The sequence below is a fragment of the Neodiprion lecontei genome, chromosome 4, assembly GCF_021901455.1.
Source record: "Neodiprion lecontei isolate iyNeoLeco1 chromosome 4, iyNeoLeco1.1, whole genome shotgun sequence".
NCBI classification, from domain to species: domain Eukaryota; kingdom Metazoa; phylum Arthropoda; class Insecta; order Hymenoptera; family Diprionidae; genus Neodiprion; species Neodiprion lecontei.
The window spans coordinates 3,555,436-3,573,458 of NC_060263.1; the positions used below are offsets into that span (position 1 = coordinate 3,555,436).

General features: G+C 35.5%; 1 long non-coding RNA gene across 1 annotated transcript in view; it reads right to left on the reverse strand.

The window, feature by feature from the left end:
• LOC124293950 overlaps positions 1-17,512 on the reverse strand; it is a 47,173-nt gene extending 29,661 nt beyond the window's left edge. Inside the window, exon 1 of the long non-coding RNA XR_006903814.1 lies at positions 16,640-17,512. This is a non-coding gene — a long non-coding RNA (uncharacterized LOC124293950). The remainder of the gene's footprint in view (positions 1-16,639) is intronic.
• Positions 17,513-18,023: the final 511 nt, after the last annotated feature.

Sequence of the window (18,023 nt, forward strand, 5' to 3'; positions counted from 1 at the left end):
CGGCAATAATAATTGTTTGCCAAATCAGGCTCTCGAATAACATAGAATTTTTTTTTTTTTTTTTTATGCAAATAGCGTTTCTCACAGTTATGGTATAACCCCAAATTTCTATATTAATTATTAATTTTCATATCTAGATTAATTTTATATACTTGTTACGTACCGTATAATTTGTACATCATATTATCTGTGAATTAAATACGGATAATTGAAAAGAAATCTACGAGTGCCGTTTTTTATACATGTCAAGGCGATTGTTTTCCGAGGAATTTTTTTTTTTTTTTTTTTGACCAAATTGAAGTCGGTAACGTTAACGTAACGAAATAATCAAACTTGAATCATTGTTCTGAAAATTGATAACGGCTTTTGATGGTAGTTTAATTTCCAAAATCTGAATAAACTTTTGCTATTTAAAAATAGATTACTCGATTTTTCAGACGATCCTAACAATTGCGAAACAATGACTTTTCCTAAAAATAAATCGTTACGTTAACGTTGCTAACTTCGATCTATTAGTTTTTCTTGTTGAATTTGTGTCTTCAATTTTTTTAAGAGAACGATAGCAAAAAATCCTTTTTTTTATGGTTTTTGCAACAATTTATGTCCCCCCCCCCCACCAACGTCTTGCACAACTTTTACAGACATTTTTTGATATTAAAAATAACCACAGAGGCTGCGGAGGATTGCCGATTCAACAATAAGACCGTGTAAAAATAGCAACGATTCCTGGTCTGCCCGGCTGGCTGCGTCCACGGTTGCTTTCCTCTTCCGCGACTCGTAAAATGTCGCGACGTCGACGTCTCGTCGCGAAGGAGGCGGAGGAGGTCCCACATTATACACACCCACGGCTAAATACACGCGTATTGTAAAAGCACACGTGTACAATCTGTGTACGACGTCGGGAAAGGAGACTCGACGAGTAAATTACCCGAGAGAAAAATGCCAGGCACACGATTCGAGCTTATTTCGATCGATTCGCGAGATACGTCGAGTGTTTTTTATTTATTTATTCATTTGCATTTATTTTTTCTTCACGCACGGACGTGCGCTGCAAAATTAATATATAAAAATATAATATATAAAAATAATGAATTAGAAACGGAGTCGATGAATTTTTTCGTCTTTCTCTCTCTCTCTCTCTCTCTCTCTCTCTCTCTCTTCACAAAGTTAATCAACAATCAAGAACAGTTTTCTATAAAAAATTTAAATCGATTTCAATGAATATAAAATAATTATGTTTGAACTTTTGCACATTCGATTGTGTTTGTATAATTATGTAGTATAAGATTTTTAAAAATCGTGTTAAAAATAGGGAAAATATAAAAGTTTTTATTTGAATTCGTTCGTACAAAATTATTATTCGTCAAAAAAAAAAAAAAAAAAAAAAGTGCTAAATTTTTATTTCTTTTCTTTCTTTCGCAGGAGTTAACTTTGCTTTGTTTTTTTTTTTTCGATCTGTACGACGGCGGCGCTTCTCATATTCCGAATGAATTTGAAAACTAATCAACGAACTAGGAATAACAAAGTACAATTTTCACATTTGAATGTATACAGATTTCTCAATTATCTTCGTTCACGATTATGATCGATTTCCTGTCCTACATCATCCGATAAACTGAAACGAGTTTTGGAAAGCCTGAAAGGCAGCAAACTTTCGTTCGTGTTAACGAATAATTGATATTCTTCGACATATCGTTCTAAAAGATAGAAAAAAAAAAAAAACAAAAAAATGTACTTTGTTCGATAAATAATACGCTGCATAAAACATCGACGAGACTCAATTTCAGGTATTATTCAACCTCGCGATTTCATTCGTGTTGAATTTACGCAACGTAACGTTATTGGAACGATTCGTGTTCAGGAAGAAAAAAGTATTATGTCCCGACTTAAAAATTGTCTCAAATTTAGTAAACCGTGTAATATGAAACAAACGACGAGGGTGAAATGAGTAGGATTATCGCAATGATTAAAATTTCGTCAAAATCGTAACTTCCCAATTTTCGTAATATATATGAAACGCGTAAACCGCAAGAAAGTAAAAGATACCGACCACAGTGTTGAAACTCGACTAGCCAATTCCGTCGGCATAAAATTTGAATTTCAGTACAAAACGCCCGTCAAGGATATTGTAACAGGACGAAGGAAGAATATGCTGGTTTCTTAGCAGCGGGGGGTGGGCAGACCCCCGGAGCTTGCAAGCATGTGGCTTCCACATGTTTCCCTAGGGAATAGAGCGAAAGAAGTAGGGAAAAAGGGAGAGAGAGGATCGGGCAGCGGGAATGGAATAAGAAAAACTGAGCGCATACGCCACCCTCTCAAACACGCATCTTTCTCTTTCTGGATTCCATCCCTCCCTCCCCCTCTCTCTCTCTCTCTTATTCCTTCTCAAACACGTGCAAGCAGAGCGCTAAGCGTATTATGCGTACATTATACGCGTACGTGTGTAAAATATTAGCAAGAAGAATTGCAGCTAAAATCGTTTTTCTTTGCGCTTATCCTTCTCTTATCTTCTCTCTTCAAATTCACCGTTTTTTTTTTTTTTTTTTTTTTTTTTTTTACATACATACACGTGTATATTATGGTGTTTCGGAAAAGAAATAAATTGCGATTTTCCACCGTGTCAACCCTTAGGAAGTTTCTTTAGGGGTTAAAGGAAAGATTCTGTCTTAAAGATAAGAATTTTAATTTATGTGAAAGATCGCGCTCGGTTGACTTTTCACTTTTTTTTTTTTTCAAGACATTTTTTTCAATTTCTCTTATATCTGTCTTATAGCGGTGAAAAGCAATTCAACCACTTGCGTATAGTTACGATCTTCTCTCTCTCTCTCTCTCTCTCTCTCTCTCTCTCTCTCTTTCTGTGTATATATATATATATACTCATATGTGCCTATAATTCGCGAAAGTTGTTACTTTCACAACTGCATCTGCAGACGTCAGGTTCGGTTACTTCGTAATGAATAATCGTCATCATTATCGTCATAACCGTAATCACCATCATCATCATCATCTTCACCGTTTGATCTCCGCGTTTCAATGTAAATCGCAGACCGTGCATTTATCGATTCACAAGCTTTTCAGTGATAATAAAATTTGAAAACAATTACGCTAGTGACGAAATTTTCTAAATAACCGCACCGCGTTGTATTGTATAAATTATTTTTTATAGTAAAAAATTATTCAGGAAGATTGAGGATCTTCGACGGCAGCAAAATTCTTTATAATACTTTATACGTCTGGGTACGTACATTATAGGGTATATTTTGCAATCGAAGAACAAACTGCCGCCGCTGCTGCTGCTGCCGAGCGCAGAGAGATCGAATGAATTTCGCAATCGTTATTGAAAAATTTTTCAAACCAGTATACGTATATATATATATGTGTGTATATATTAAAGCCTATAGGTATAATAACTGCGGTAAAACGCAGCTACGTCAATATTTGACATTTAATGTATTCCCGCCCAACTTGTGCCTGTTTAGCAGATATACGTATAAGAATTCAAATTCTACGTCTACGTTATATAACATCGTATGAATTTATACGTATATATGAATTATAAATACATCATGCATAATATACACCCGCTTTCACTAGTTTCTATTTCCTCTCTTTCTCTCTCTCTCTCTATCTGTGTCTCTATTTTGCGTATTTGCATGCGTTAATTACTGTCAACGAAATTTCTACAGTCGATTAGTTTTCTCTCCGAATATCGGAATATCAGCTGGGAGAGAAAATTTCTGACGGACGATTTTTTTTTTTTTTTTTGTCAAGCGAAAAGAAAATCAAACCCCCGAGCGGGATTCGATGGTGAAAATTATAAAAAAAAAAAAAAAAAATGCGAATGAAATGATCGCGGTTTTTGGATCTAAGAAAAACAAAGACTGTAAAAAAAAAATCGCACGTTGATACATAAACGTAAACGAACGTTACATAGTCGAGAGCAAGAATTTGCAGGACGAATGATGTAAAAAGTTGCAATTAGTTGGTCAGAGACTGCGAGTGAATTAAAATGCGTTCGTGATGATGATGTAGTAATTTAGTCTTAATTAGACCGCCAGTGCGAGATAGTTGGCTATCAGCGTCAAAGCACTTGAAAAGAGAGGGCGCAAAAATTCATTAATAGAATCGTCGGTGGCTCCGGTATAAAAAATAGACGAGATGTAGAAAAATTAATGAATGTGAAGAATAAAAAAAAAAAAAAAAAAATTGATCATCGTTACTGTCGTTGTTGGTGTTGTTGTTGTTGTTATTAGGATTATGATTATTGCGGAGTGATGAAATAAAAAAACAAGTATTTACATCCCACGTAATATTGAAATTGATATTCACCGAGATATTAAAAATGCACTTTCCGTAATGATAATACGCTTGGTCGAATATTACCGTTAATTTTTTTTTTTTTTTTTGTTCTCTACGATCCTGCAGAAATTTTATAATTAACATTACTTCAGAACAGTGCGAGGGTATAAAATTTGACAAAGTTTCTTTTTACCCACTTTTATTATTACGGAGAGAATTTTTGTAAGCGATCGTTTATCTCTGCGAAATGGTTGAAATTTGATTCAATGAAATCTGGTATAAATTGGAAAAGTGTACGTGGTGAAAAAAAAAAAAAAAAAAAACAAAAAAGATTTTTTGCTTGCTGTAACTAATTCTAAAATAAACGTCGTCGACGAGAAGAAAGAACCATTGAAAAAAATTTGCTACAATTTTTCTCACCCCCCCCCCCCCCCCCCCCCACAATTTCCAGTGTTTACACTTAAATATTTATCTACAATCACTAGTTGTTGTTTACGGTGATTTTAACAATATTCAGTGCTACGTAAGTAAAAGAGAGAAGAAAAAAAAGCTTGAACAGAAGTCTCTTTGATTTATCTAATCTCTTTTCAGTATTGTTTAAAACTAATTCTATTTCATTTTAATAACTAAAAAATTTGTTCAGAAAATCTGTGTAAACATTCGTATCTTCGACAAAAACTAAATCTCGACGTACGGTCGAGAAGAAAACAAAAAAATAAATAAAATAAAATGAAAAAAATAAAAGAACGAAGCATTATTACTTCAAGGTCAACTTAAAAATTATATCTCGCAGGCCTGCGTCGTGGGTATTACAATGTGATGCACCGGACGAATGATTCCGACGTTTCGAGGCTATTCTCACGTCAATTAATTGTCCTACCAGAGCAGTCAGCTCGACTCCGGAAGTACGTACACGTTGCACGTACTCCGGATCTCGACTGTAGTGGACCTCGGTCGTTTATACCCGCACCATTATGACGGAGTATAATATAAGAGACGGAGTCAATTAAAATCTTCGTGCACGGAGATAAAAAGTGTAACGTTGAGGAAGAAACGAGATTAATTCTTACGAGTGGAAAAAAATTTCAAAGCTTTCCGAATTAATTTTTCTATTATGTATATTTGCGCGTGTGTGTGTGTGTGTGTGTAAATATACGAGCTATGATTTTATTTTTGTAAAATTATGCGACGACAGAAATCGGAGTACAAAATTTTTCCGAGATATTTAAATAATGAAATTTTCGTTCTATACATCGAACGATAACCAAAATATTCATTTGTTACTTGTAAAGTTTGCTTTTGTATTTATCAATGTAAAAAAAAAAAATAAACTATACAAATAAAAGCAAACTTTGCGAGTAACGAATGATGATTTTGATTATCATTCGATGTGTAGAATCAAAATTTATTCATTTAAGTATAAACTGGAGACAATTTTTTTTTAATTCTTCACCCGTGATTAATTATTATTTTTGGTAATAAAAGTGAAGTTTGTTTAATTGTTATTTACAATAAATGTACAATATATCGTTCTGGTTCCTACGAAAACAAACTTCATCTTATAAAACTGAGTTTTCTTTTATTACTCACGCGGAAGAAATGAAAATTTGACATGACATGAAAAAAAAAAAAAAACAACAACTTACAATTAATTAACCTGCATTAGGCAACGAACTCGACTATACGCGTAATATTATGCGATTTGCACGGTTTATAAAACTTGTATTTTTAGAAACAGCAATCGACATTTGCAGAAAACAGGTATGGCAGGTATTAATGTTTAAAATAATAAGGTGTTGGTATCATCTGCGTCGCAAGTTCTTTAGCAGCTGTCGCTGGCGGTTGAAACCGAACAAACAATAGAAAATTTCAAACTAGATCTATTTTTGTACATAAATTATACATCGACAAACCTGCAACTTGAACTTGAGAATTTTTACCGCGTTACATTCGTACCTTATACGCATCACGTATTATTACATTATCGTACATTTACGCATGGCAGGTATAAACAAATGTGTATACATTTATTTATTTATTCATAATCGTATAATTACATGCAATTAATTATACATACAAAATATTAATCAAAGCGTGAAACTAGCATTACCATAATTCTGCGACGACAAGTTACGCTATATTCGTAGAAAAAAAAGAAAAAAAAAAAGAAAAAAAATCACATCACAATCGTGCACAGCGTATTTCAAAAATTATCTGCACCATGTGTACACAATATACAACACAACATTATAACACATACATCTAATCGCATTCGAGCAGAAAGAAGTGAGAAGAGATAATATTCGGTCCAGACGTCGCGGCATACATATATATATATATATATATATATATATATATATATATATATATATATATATATTTATATGTATGCATATATGCGTGTTGTCAGCCATCTTGATCGCGACGCTAGCAGAGTCGGTAGCGATCCTCGTCATCGTCGTCGTCGTCCGGGCGACGAATGTTAAGTACGTGTGGTAGTGCAAGGTATATACATACACTAAATGTATATAATACGTATGTATAAATATATATATATATATACACATATACAGCTAACGGTAGAAAAAGTTTTAAATTAAACAGAGCGCTTCGTTTCTGTTCGTTCCCTTGCTCTCCACGTTCGTTCGTTCGTTCGTTAACGGTGGAGGAAAATAAGGAAAAGAAAGAAAAGAAAGAAAAGATGAAGGAGGAGGAAAAAGAGGAAAAGTAGGAAGAGGCAGCTGCCGTCTGTTTGTTGTCGGCGTGGCAGATATCCTCCTCAGACCTAGCGCGAAGCAAGCGGCAGTCAGTCAACTTTCGAGTTTTCAATTTCTTGTTGTGTGTGATTTTTTTTTTTTTTTTTTTTCATCCTTTTGTTTTTAAAAATATCCTCTTCACGGTTTTCAAATTAATAACGCCACATTGTTTTCTTTTCTAATCGAAGCGCTGTTCTGTCAGATAAAAAAATTACCTTCTTCGCGGTTTTCAATTTTTTCCCCATTTTTTTCTTTCGTTTCGTCCGTTCGTTTTTCTTTTTCATTTTTTTTCTTTCTCTTTTCTCAACCAATTTTATTCAAATTAGACGGGGGGGGGGGAAAAAAAAAAAAAAAATTCTCCCTCTACAAAATGACAAAAATTGAGTCAATGTACAAACTGACGAAAAACTGGATCGTAATTTACCATAACTGTAACAACAGCATTGGCTCTGATTCGACTGATCGACTCGGGGTCTTAAAGAATAGCGTTATTAATAAGAAGAGGTAACGCGTGGTAAAAAAATTTTTGTAGAAATTAAAAAAAAAAAAAAAAATTCCGAGACAATTTTTCTCAATCAATCCCTGCTTCGGATCGATCGGATAGGATCGATACAAGATCGGAATCGACGGCGCGGAACTGATTGTGAAAACGCTGATCATGTTTCGTCACTGGATCACCAACGCGGTGTTCTGTAATCTATATACGTACACGGATATACATGTTCAATGCGTCTCTATATATATATATGTATATATATAAAGACATGTATATATAGCGGTAAGGTGGCAGCGCGTATTATAATTCTATTATTGGCTCGATTTGACGGTCGCTGCACGGCCGACGACGATTGAATAAGCGGCTAATTGACCAATTTTCTATTCTTATTTTTCTCCCCTTCGTTTTCTTTCGTTGTTATTATTATTATTATTATTATTATTGTTGTTGTTATTATTATTTCAATAATCGAATTAGACTCGACAGATATTTATTACGTCAACTATAGTTATACACAGAGTCAAGATTATTCCGTATTTTAACAGGATTCGTACGCTTTTTGGAAGCCGACTATTCCAGGTTTTCAGCTTCCTTCTTCCTTCCAAGACATATGCCGCTGATTATAAATTATTGACAATTTTTTTGCACATTAATACTAATATATTAAATATTACTTGGTAATTAATTTACGGTCCGACTATTAATTTACAAACAACAGCCAGCGATTTTCGGTAAGAAAAAAAACGAAAGGAGGTTTCGTATCAATTACGGTACGTATAAGAACGAGTTTATTTCATCAAGAAATTCGAAATTCCACTCTCATTTTAGAAATTCCCCGAGTTTTCCCGGTTTTCCCGGTAAATAACAAAACACAAACGACCCAGCGATTTTAAAATTATTTACCGCACGTTCCGTGATGATAAATGACTAGCAGAAAAAAATCTTTTAATTCTATCGTCAAGACTCCGTGATTGTTTGGTATAATTTCACAATGCTTGAGACTGATAACGAGGTGTTTTTATGACGATAATAATAACAATTTTATACACCTACTTATCGCTAATGCCGCTTTCTTCAATTACATAATAAACGTACAGGTATGTCATGTTGTATACAATAAAGCTGCCTTCTTACTTATCAATTCTTCACCACATAATAATATAACGCGTGTACACAGATGGAAATTTTCAATTCCATTTACCGCTCGGTCCTCAACTATTTTCATTATTTACCACAATCGAAAATTATAGTTCCAGGTAGAAAATGAAAATTAGTTTTCCAGCTGTTACCGGAAAGTCTAGTTATCCGTTACTATTCTTTCTCATTACGATTATTGTTACTATATTTTTTTGCAACTGTTGCGAAAATTTAACGCTCGTGCAACGATAAATTGACGTTAAAGCCTTGCTTAGCTAAAAAAGTATAGTAAACCTCAGAAACTGATTTTGCGTTGCAATAACCAAAAAAGGATCGACGATAGATCAAAATGTTTAGGCGTACCTCGTTTTTCGTAATTCGAAAATTTTTTTTAACCATACCTGTTTTACTCAATTTTTATAGTTACTGTAACAAATAAAAGTTTTCTCAGTGCAGGTAATAACTGTAAAGCACAAAACTTACCGAAACTCGTTACAAACGCAGACTCGACATATTATATGTTATTAATTTATACGCACTCCTTTAGTTGAACTAAATATTCTGTGTAGAGAGTTTCCGTCTCGTTTCTATAAAAAAATATAAAAATAAACAATAAAAAGCATCGTCTTAGATGTTAGCCGTTAGGTAAGACCAACGCGACGCTTCACGCGAGATAAGTATAATATAATTCACATTCCTTTGGGCGTAATACGGCAGCTGAGATCTCGCCTTATTATACGAGCGTCGAGATTAATTATCTTTTCTAGATATTTTATACTCATCGTTCAAATTGAGATTTAACAAAGTCAAAGTACAAGGTCTTCCTTTTACCGTGTAGGCTGTGTATAATAATTATAACAAAACGATCCCAAAGCTAAAGACCGAAAAAATAAAGTTGAGAAAATTAAAAAGCGGTCTTTTTCTTCTTCATACGTCACTCGGATCGCTGATCAAAACAGCATTTATAACGTACGTTGTATATAATGTTGATAGAAATTAAGGGAAACGGTAATCCGATCGGTACGAAATTTCAAACATTATAAAATATACCAAGAGATGAAGAAAAATATGAAACAACAACTTTATTGGTATGTGACACGTATCAATTAGTTGCCTGCGTTCGGCTGATCGATAAAAAACGTCAATGATAAAAATCAACGATAAAGAAAGAAAGAAAAAAAGAAAAAAAGTTGAGCATTTTCACCGTTGCAATTTTTTATTTTCCCGGCAATTCTTCGATCGGATATATATTATAACAATTGTGTAAAAACAATTCTGCGTAGTGTTTATTGTTATTATTATTATTATTTTTGTTGTTGTTGTTTTTTTTATGTTTCACCCCCTCTCCTCCTTATTTTTTTTACAATCAATTAGACAGTCGAATATTTGTCGCCCTGTTTTTCGAATGTAATAAACCGCGATTTTAATTAATTATTGCAGTAGAATCAACGACGCATATGCAAGTATCATAGATTCTTCTTCCAACGACGATAAACATCACATTTTATATCAGCACGGATTTTTATACATACAGATCTATAAATATGATACACGCACAAAAATTTACCATTATTTGTTCGCCTGTTTTTCACTCCAAATAATTGGCGACACGTCGCTAAGAATAAATTGCGCCCATTTTCGATTCGTGAATACATGTGTTTGCACATATATTTTCTGTTTACGGATGTCAATGATTCGGTTAAATGTTATCACAAATTCTTTACGCACGTTTCATGCAAAAACTTTCGTTATTTGAAAAGAGAAATTCCATACATCCACAGGCTTCCAGCATTTCTCTTTACGCGGTAGAGAAACGAGTTTTCATAAATCATCATCATCATCATCATCGTCATCATCATCATCATCATCATCATCATCATCATCATCGGCGATATATTTTCTCGTTGCACTTACGTGTGTTCACCGTGAAATGTTATACTGCATATTTAAGGCAGGTGTATTACAACGTAATCGATGATATAATTAATTATCGAGACGACAGCGTTGAAATCGGATTTCTGACGACATCTTTACCTGACAGTATTAGAAAATCAAACCTTAATCTAATGCTGCCCGGTAAGATGTGAACAGACAGTCCTGCATCCCCTTTATCCATTTTATCTCCGAACTGCACCGCACGAAACGACTTCGTAATCCAAACTTCTGCTGCTGCTGCTGCTGTTTAATTCCATGCCACATTATTTTATTTTATCGCTGCAATTATTATAAACGAACGCGGTCCCTTTATTATTTATTTATTTATGTATGTATATATATATATACACACACACACACACACACGCGCGATATTTTGTAAGCGTGGAGGATTTTTATGCGCCTTCTCTCTCTCTCTCTCTTTCTCTCATACATGACGACACCTGCATGTAAACTACGGCATTATAGGTATACATAACCAACTATTTGAATACTTAAGAGAGAAGATATATGCCGGTGGGGTTATAAGGTAGAAACTTATGGTACGTGTGCAGCGGCATACGGGCAGAGAGAATGAGAGGAGGAGAGAAGGAGGAGGAGGAGAGAAGGAGAGGAGAGACCGGCGTGCCAACGTTTCGGAATCCCGGTTAGTACCCACCCATTTCCTCTCCTCTCCTCTCCTCTCCTCTCCTCTCCTCTCCTCTCCGCGATGCGCGACGTTCCTTCTTATTTATTGCCCGGTATTAATACCGCGATAGAGGAGGAAGAGAGGAGGAGGAGGAAGAGGAGATTCAGCCCGGCGCGGTGATTATATAAAAGCACATTTTTCTATCCTCTCATTTCTTTTTCTTCTTCTTCTTCTTCTTCTTCTTCTGCTGCCTTCTCGTTTGCAGGAATTACAAGAGAAAACTAACGTCGATGTTCAGAGATATGTGTGTGTATATACATGTATAAAAATTGTTAAGGAAATGTTATGTACGGACGTGAAAGAAAAACGAAAAATTACCACGCGACGACGAGAAATCTACAGACAAAGAAAAGAAACGGAAAAAAAGAATTCTGCCAAAGAGGAGAGATCAAGTCGGACAATTCGGAATCGGTGTATAATATAAAATCCATTATAACTTTGCCATTATGAAGAAAATGTAAAAGAGTTTATGTTTAGGTACTTGCGTACAAAATGTCATTTAAATATTTCGAATTCTACATTATAATAACCTGAGAGTGATCGTTAATATCGATTTAAACTGCGGAATGGAAATAAATACACACACACACACATGTGTATATATGAGAATGAAGTTAGTAACGTTGCCGTAAACATGCGTGTTTAGAAAAAAAATCGTTGCTCGGCATCTTTTAAGATCAGCTATATATCTTGTAAAGCATGATAAACAAAGCCTGCTCTCATTTGAAAAACGTCACCTTTTTCAGAGTAATTTTAAATTGCGAAATAATGATTTTTCCCCTGATGTTAATATATATATGTGCATGAGATTATTTAGGACATAATTGGAAACGAGATAATGCAACGATAATTACATTGTATATAACTGGAACGAAAAATGGAAGTATTTGAAATCGTCGTATCAGATAATTTTATAAATAGTTCGCAAATCACGATTTTCGAACGCCTACGTAAAAATAACAATAAATAATATAGTTCTACAGTAGAAAGCAGAACGCAAGGTAAAAGTAAAAAAATTAAAATAAAATTGACAATCTCTCTCTCTCTCTCTCTCTGTTGGCGAGGACCATGATTTAAGTAAAAACAAGGTGTGTCATTACCGGAGTGGTATACCACTTGGGATGTTGATAAAAAAAAAAAATTGTTAATAATTATTCAAACATTACGAGAGACCAGAACTCCTCCATTTCAAACTCACGAAGGAATACCAGAATTATATGACGTATTATTATATATAGGACTGCATTTCACGGTCATCCGTTGCTTTACCGCACAATCTATTCACAAACTTGAAAATTTTTACTTTTCCTTTTTATAACTATCTAGAAAAGGCTGAAGTTCGAAACTCTCCTCACCCTTACTGCAGCACTGACAAAAATTTCATTTGTTATAGTAACTAGCAAATTTCAGCAAAACAGGTATCGTTAAAAAACAAAAAAGAAACTGTTGGAATATTGTTGGAATTACGAAAAACGAGCTACGCCTAACCATTTTGCGCTATCGTCGATCCTTTTTTGGTGATTGCAACGCAAAATCAGTTTCTTCGGTTTACTCTACTTTTTTAGTTGAACGAGTATTTAGCGTCAATTTATCATTGCACGAGCATTAAATTATCGCAACAGTTGCAAGAAAATCTAGCAACAGCGATCGTAATGAGAAAGAATAGGAACGGATACTAGACTTTGCGGTAACAGCTGGAAAACGAATTTTCATTTTCTACCCAGAACTATATTTTGTCCATTGTGGTAAAAAATGAAAATAGTTAAAAATACTAAAAATTTCTCTCAGTGAGGAGAACTATTATTTAAATTGTCATATAAAATCTCCGTAAAGTGCAGAACGCGCATTTTTGCATCAGCATCTCACGATTATCTGGATTTGTTGTTTCAAAATTGTTTACACATATTTATACATTGATTTATGGGACTGCAATGGTCTCAACTATTGTCGTAATTGTGAATACGAGCTGCTTCCTTTTTTTTTTTTTTTTTTTTAACGAAATATCAGATACCGTAGAACTATATTGGATGCCGTAAGAATTACTGCGGTTATATTACAAGCTGCCAAGTTCACACGCGTAATTTCTGTGCAAATGTGAAGAAGATTTCTTTTACCGTGTTCAAAAATTTTGCTTTATATCGCGTTTATAGTAGCGATATAATAAGTAAATATAAAAAAAACCGCGATGGCGACAGGACACGACGTTTTATTTATTAAATTTCCTCCTTTTTTTGTCTTCTTCTTCTTCTTCTTCAAAATTTCCATTTTTTCCCCATCATTCTGTCTTCCAAGCTACTTCATCGACGTAACACGATAATACAACGATTTTGGTCGAAATCAAAATTCCTCGCATCTACAGGTGTCAAAATTATAACATACGTACGCGTAATAATAAATATACGCAAAAGAAAGGAAGAAAACTTTTCATATGATATAAAAATATATATATATATATATATATATATATATAATTATTGAACAACCTCACTGTATAGCTACCACAATAATTATCAGCGTTTATAATATAGGCATATATATATATGCACGATTCCAAAGAGCTCCCGGAATATTTTAAATACATATACGATAAAACGCCTCGGTATATACACGCGTGTGTATGTATATATGCGTGTGTGTGCGTGCGTGCGTGCGTGTGTAACGGTGCGACATTAAATTAACACACTAATTAGTTAAATCGCTGGGACTTTCGAAACGACGAAGAAACTTTAATAAACGTACGTACGTGGCGCACACACATGCCGTTACGTGTGTGTATAATTTCTCTGTCCTCGCATGGCGCCACATTAATCAACCTGCAGCAGCACGTGAAAATAATATACCCGGTCTCCTCGAGTCGTCATAACGACGTTGCCACACACGCGCACACCCGCATACATGTGTAAGACACACATGTGCCCATTTTTAGCATAACGCTGCAATATACGTGAATTAATTACATTGCAAACAGACATCGTGTCGCGTGTTAAATAAACTCCGAATGATCGACAGTATATTATTATGGGTACGATAAATATACTGTAATAGATATTTTGCCGCGATCGTATAAAGAGCATGATTATTAATTAGGCGTCGGCGAGAAATGAGAGAAAATTAGCGACGTTGCGGTTGTGAAACAACCGAAAATAAAAAAAAAAATATATATATATATATATATATATATAAAAAGGAACGTAAAAATTTTGCGGGTCTAAAGGAGCGACGTGAAGAAAAAAAAAAAAAAAATGATCTCACGATAATAATTAATGAGCTGAATGAATAGAAAACGTGTACAACAAGATAGCGAATAAATGCTGGCGAAAAGTTCGACGTTTTGTTTTTGCTTTTTTCTCAACTTCTCTTATCCTGTAAATTTTGCTTCATTTTTTTTTTTTAATCGAGTCGATCGGTTCGATTGTTGTAAAAAAAAAAAAATTGCGTCGCAGGGAAAAAGGGTAAAAAAGAAATACCTGCGACTGCCCATTGAAAGACAATAAGGGGTTCCTTTCGACTGCTATACAGTAATACGTTTGTGTGCGTATAACTCGCGACGTTGGACGCGGGGATAATTTAATTAGTCCCTCTGCGACTCGATGGCCAAATGTGATAATAGAATGACCGCAACTCGCGGAGGAGGCTATGCGTGTGTTCTTGTATGCGCGACGAAAGGTCGGCTTTTGTTCGACGTAAGAGAGAAAGAGAGAGAGAGAGAAAGAAGGAGAGAGAGAGAGAGAGAGAGAGAGAGAGTGAGAGAGAGAAGAGAAATATCACGGTGAGAAGAGCGACGGGGAGAAAGTAGAATAAATAATATCCGAGTACAGAGCAGAGAATCAATGAAGGAGGAGAAAGAATTAAATGAGTGGTAAAAAAAATGTTCTTTTTATTTTAGACTTTGTTTTAAAATAAACTTTGTAACGTGACTCGTCAAGCTTTTACTATATATACATGTAAGATATTGTTATAGGTATGTACCATTGAAACGTGACGACAGCGGGTAAATTTTACTGCTTCTTTTACAAGAGAAATGAAGCTGGGAAGATGTTTTTTTTTCTTTTTTTTTTTTATAAAAATTTTATAAGGTGCTCGAGAGAATTATTTTCAAAGATTCCGAATTAGCCGCATCGACGACGTGATTCAAATTGAAAGTCAAGACTGTATTATAGAATAAAGATGGAATATTATACATGGGTATATAAGAATCGATTGGAAGATATCGAATGACATCGGAAAAGAAAGGCGAAACGGCGTTACGCGTTGCAGGAAATTGAATTTAGCCAGTCATCATCCTCGTCATCACGTTCCGTATGCGTGTATGCGTGTAAATACGTACGTAAATCGATCAACGTGTCTAATCGCGTTCGTTTACATGATTATAAACAGGTATGTATAATCTATACGCTATATCTATACTCGTATATATATATAATACATACATTTACATACATTTGTGCAGGTAATAAAGTGTTTCATTCATTACGCTCCGTCCGATCTTCGTGCTCTTTCGATTTTTTATTTCTACTTTTTCTATATCTCGCGATTTCTTACTTCTCCCTGCATCGATTCCTAAGGCCTGATTAGACAGTTATGTATAATGTACTTTCTAAAATCCGCACAGCACACGCACACATGGAGAATCATCATTGACAAACGATGTGACCGAGAAACAACGATCTACTTACGTAATTATGTTTGATTTATCGCGCGCGTCGAACAAATGAACGTCGCTTGACGATAATTGGACGCTAGATTATATTGATATTCTCCCCCCCCCCCCCCCCCCTATACGACGGTTTAACATTAAGAAACGTCTGTTGACATTTATAATTCGATTTCCCGTTTATTATTGGCCAGAGGTATAAACCGCAAAAACTTGATCACCCGATATCGATCTGCTCTGCAGATATTTATATATATATGTATGTGTAAGGTATAGTATTGTAGATAAGTACTCGTGTAGTTACAGTATGTATATATATATGTATATATTATATATATCACCATGCTGAAGTTGGCAATGTTACCGCAACGACTCATGCCACGAAAATTGCGTTACTTTTCGGTAAGCCGTAATAAAAGCAAAACATGCGTAATCACATTTTCAAACCATCCTTCCTTCGAAGCCATTGTAAAAATATGAAAATAGCGATTTTGTTGTTCACGATGTCTCGTTACGATAAAGTTACCAACTTCAATCGCGTAGTATATCAACCATCGTAGCATTCTCTGCTCGATTAAGGGACGGGTGTAATTGGTTACGGTGTAAATAGAGGAGATTAGTTAAGTGTGAGAAAAAAGAAAACCGATAGGCTCGGTGAAATTCTATACACTCACATTTTCCGTTTTACTCAACTTCCGGTTTCTATGGCAGCACCTTCATCTCGATCCGAGAGGTTTCTTCTTCTTCTTCTACTCTTCGTGCACCTAAATGACCTTTCAGCATCGTCGAGTCATAACCAATATATAGCTGGTTTCAGGAAGGAATTGTTGACGAAGAAGCGCGCGAGGCTATTTATGCAATTACTTTATTCTATTAGTCTCGTTATTTAGAAAAGGTATTCAAATCGAACACGGTTTTATGGGTTTCATGTATTTATGTGTTCACTGGTGAGCGTAAAACAAGCAGGATTATACTCGCGTGATCTTCGGATGTTTACGATTTTTTTTTGCTCTCCCTGTGTCTCTCTCTCTCTCTCTCTCTCTCTCTCATCACAACGCAAAATATTGAACCCGTTCAACGGATCGTAGTTATTCCCGACAAACAACGATACGTGTCATATCTCGGCACTTTACTGAAAAACAAAACAGTCTGCGATCTTGAGATGGATGAAAAAACCGGTGAAACGATCGACATATTCGAGAACGGATACGAATTCGGGGTGACTTTGTTATCCGGACGTGAAATTTCGATCACGTAGCCTCCGCGTACCGGCGTGAAGTGCGCGGCGAATGATTTCGAAGACGGGTCAGCCAGCCGTTAGGCGTTCGATCGGAAAGCGGCCGTTAAAGCACTGATCAAAAAACGCCAACTTTGCGTGGCTAGTTTTACAATTAGCCGTCGATTTCGTGTATCAGGCAATTTTAATTAAACGCACTTTCATCTTACTTCGCGTTGTACTTCGGATCGTTCCGCACCGATTAACTGCCAACCGCACGCCGTCAGCGATCGACGCGAACTGAACCTTTTCGCCTACGGCGTGAGACGAGGAGGTGGGCGAAACTGTTGGCGGTCAACGTGGCGCTCAGAGCTGCGCGGCGGCTCCCGGTGAAGCGGAGAAGGCGGGGGGGGGATGTACGAAATGGTGGGGAGAAGGCGCCAACCAGAGCTCGGACCGCTGGTTCGAGAGGGACGCCTGAAATTAGGCAAGGTCTGACCGCGGCGGTGATTTCGGTTGCCAATGATCAGGCGTCGCGGACTGCCGTCCCTCTGGTTGCCGGTAATCAGGCGCAGTGGCTAGTTTATCAGGTTTTTTTAACTTGTAGGAAAAATTTGGAAAATCTGGAATTTTCATCAAAGAATTTCAATTTCATATTTTTTAGCATAAAATCTGTCATTACGGTAATTATGATTTTGAGAAACTACCGCTGTCAGAGAAAAGTAATTATGTTACAACTAGAGTAGATTCAAGTTTGTTTCGTAATTATTTATTCAACGAGTAACACGATTTTGACTGTTTGTTTGTTGATTTTTATTTTGTTTTGCTTTTTCTCCGGTGGA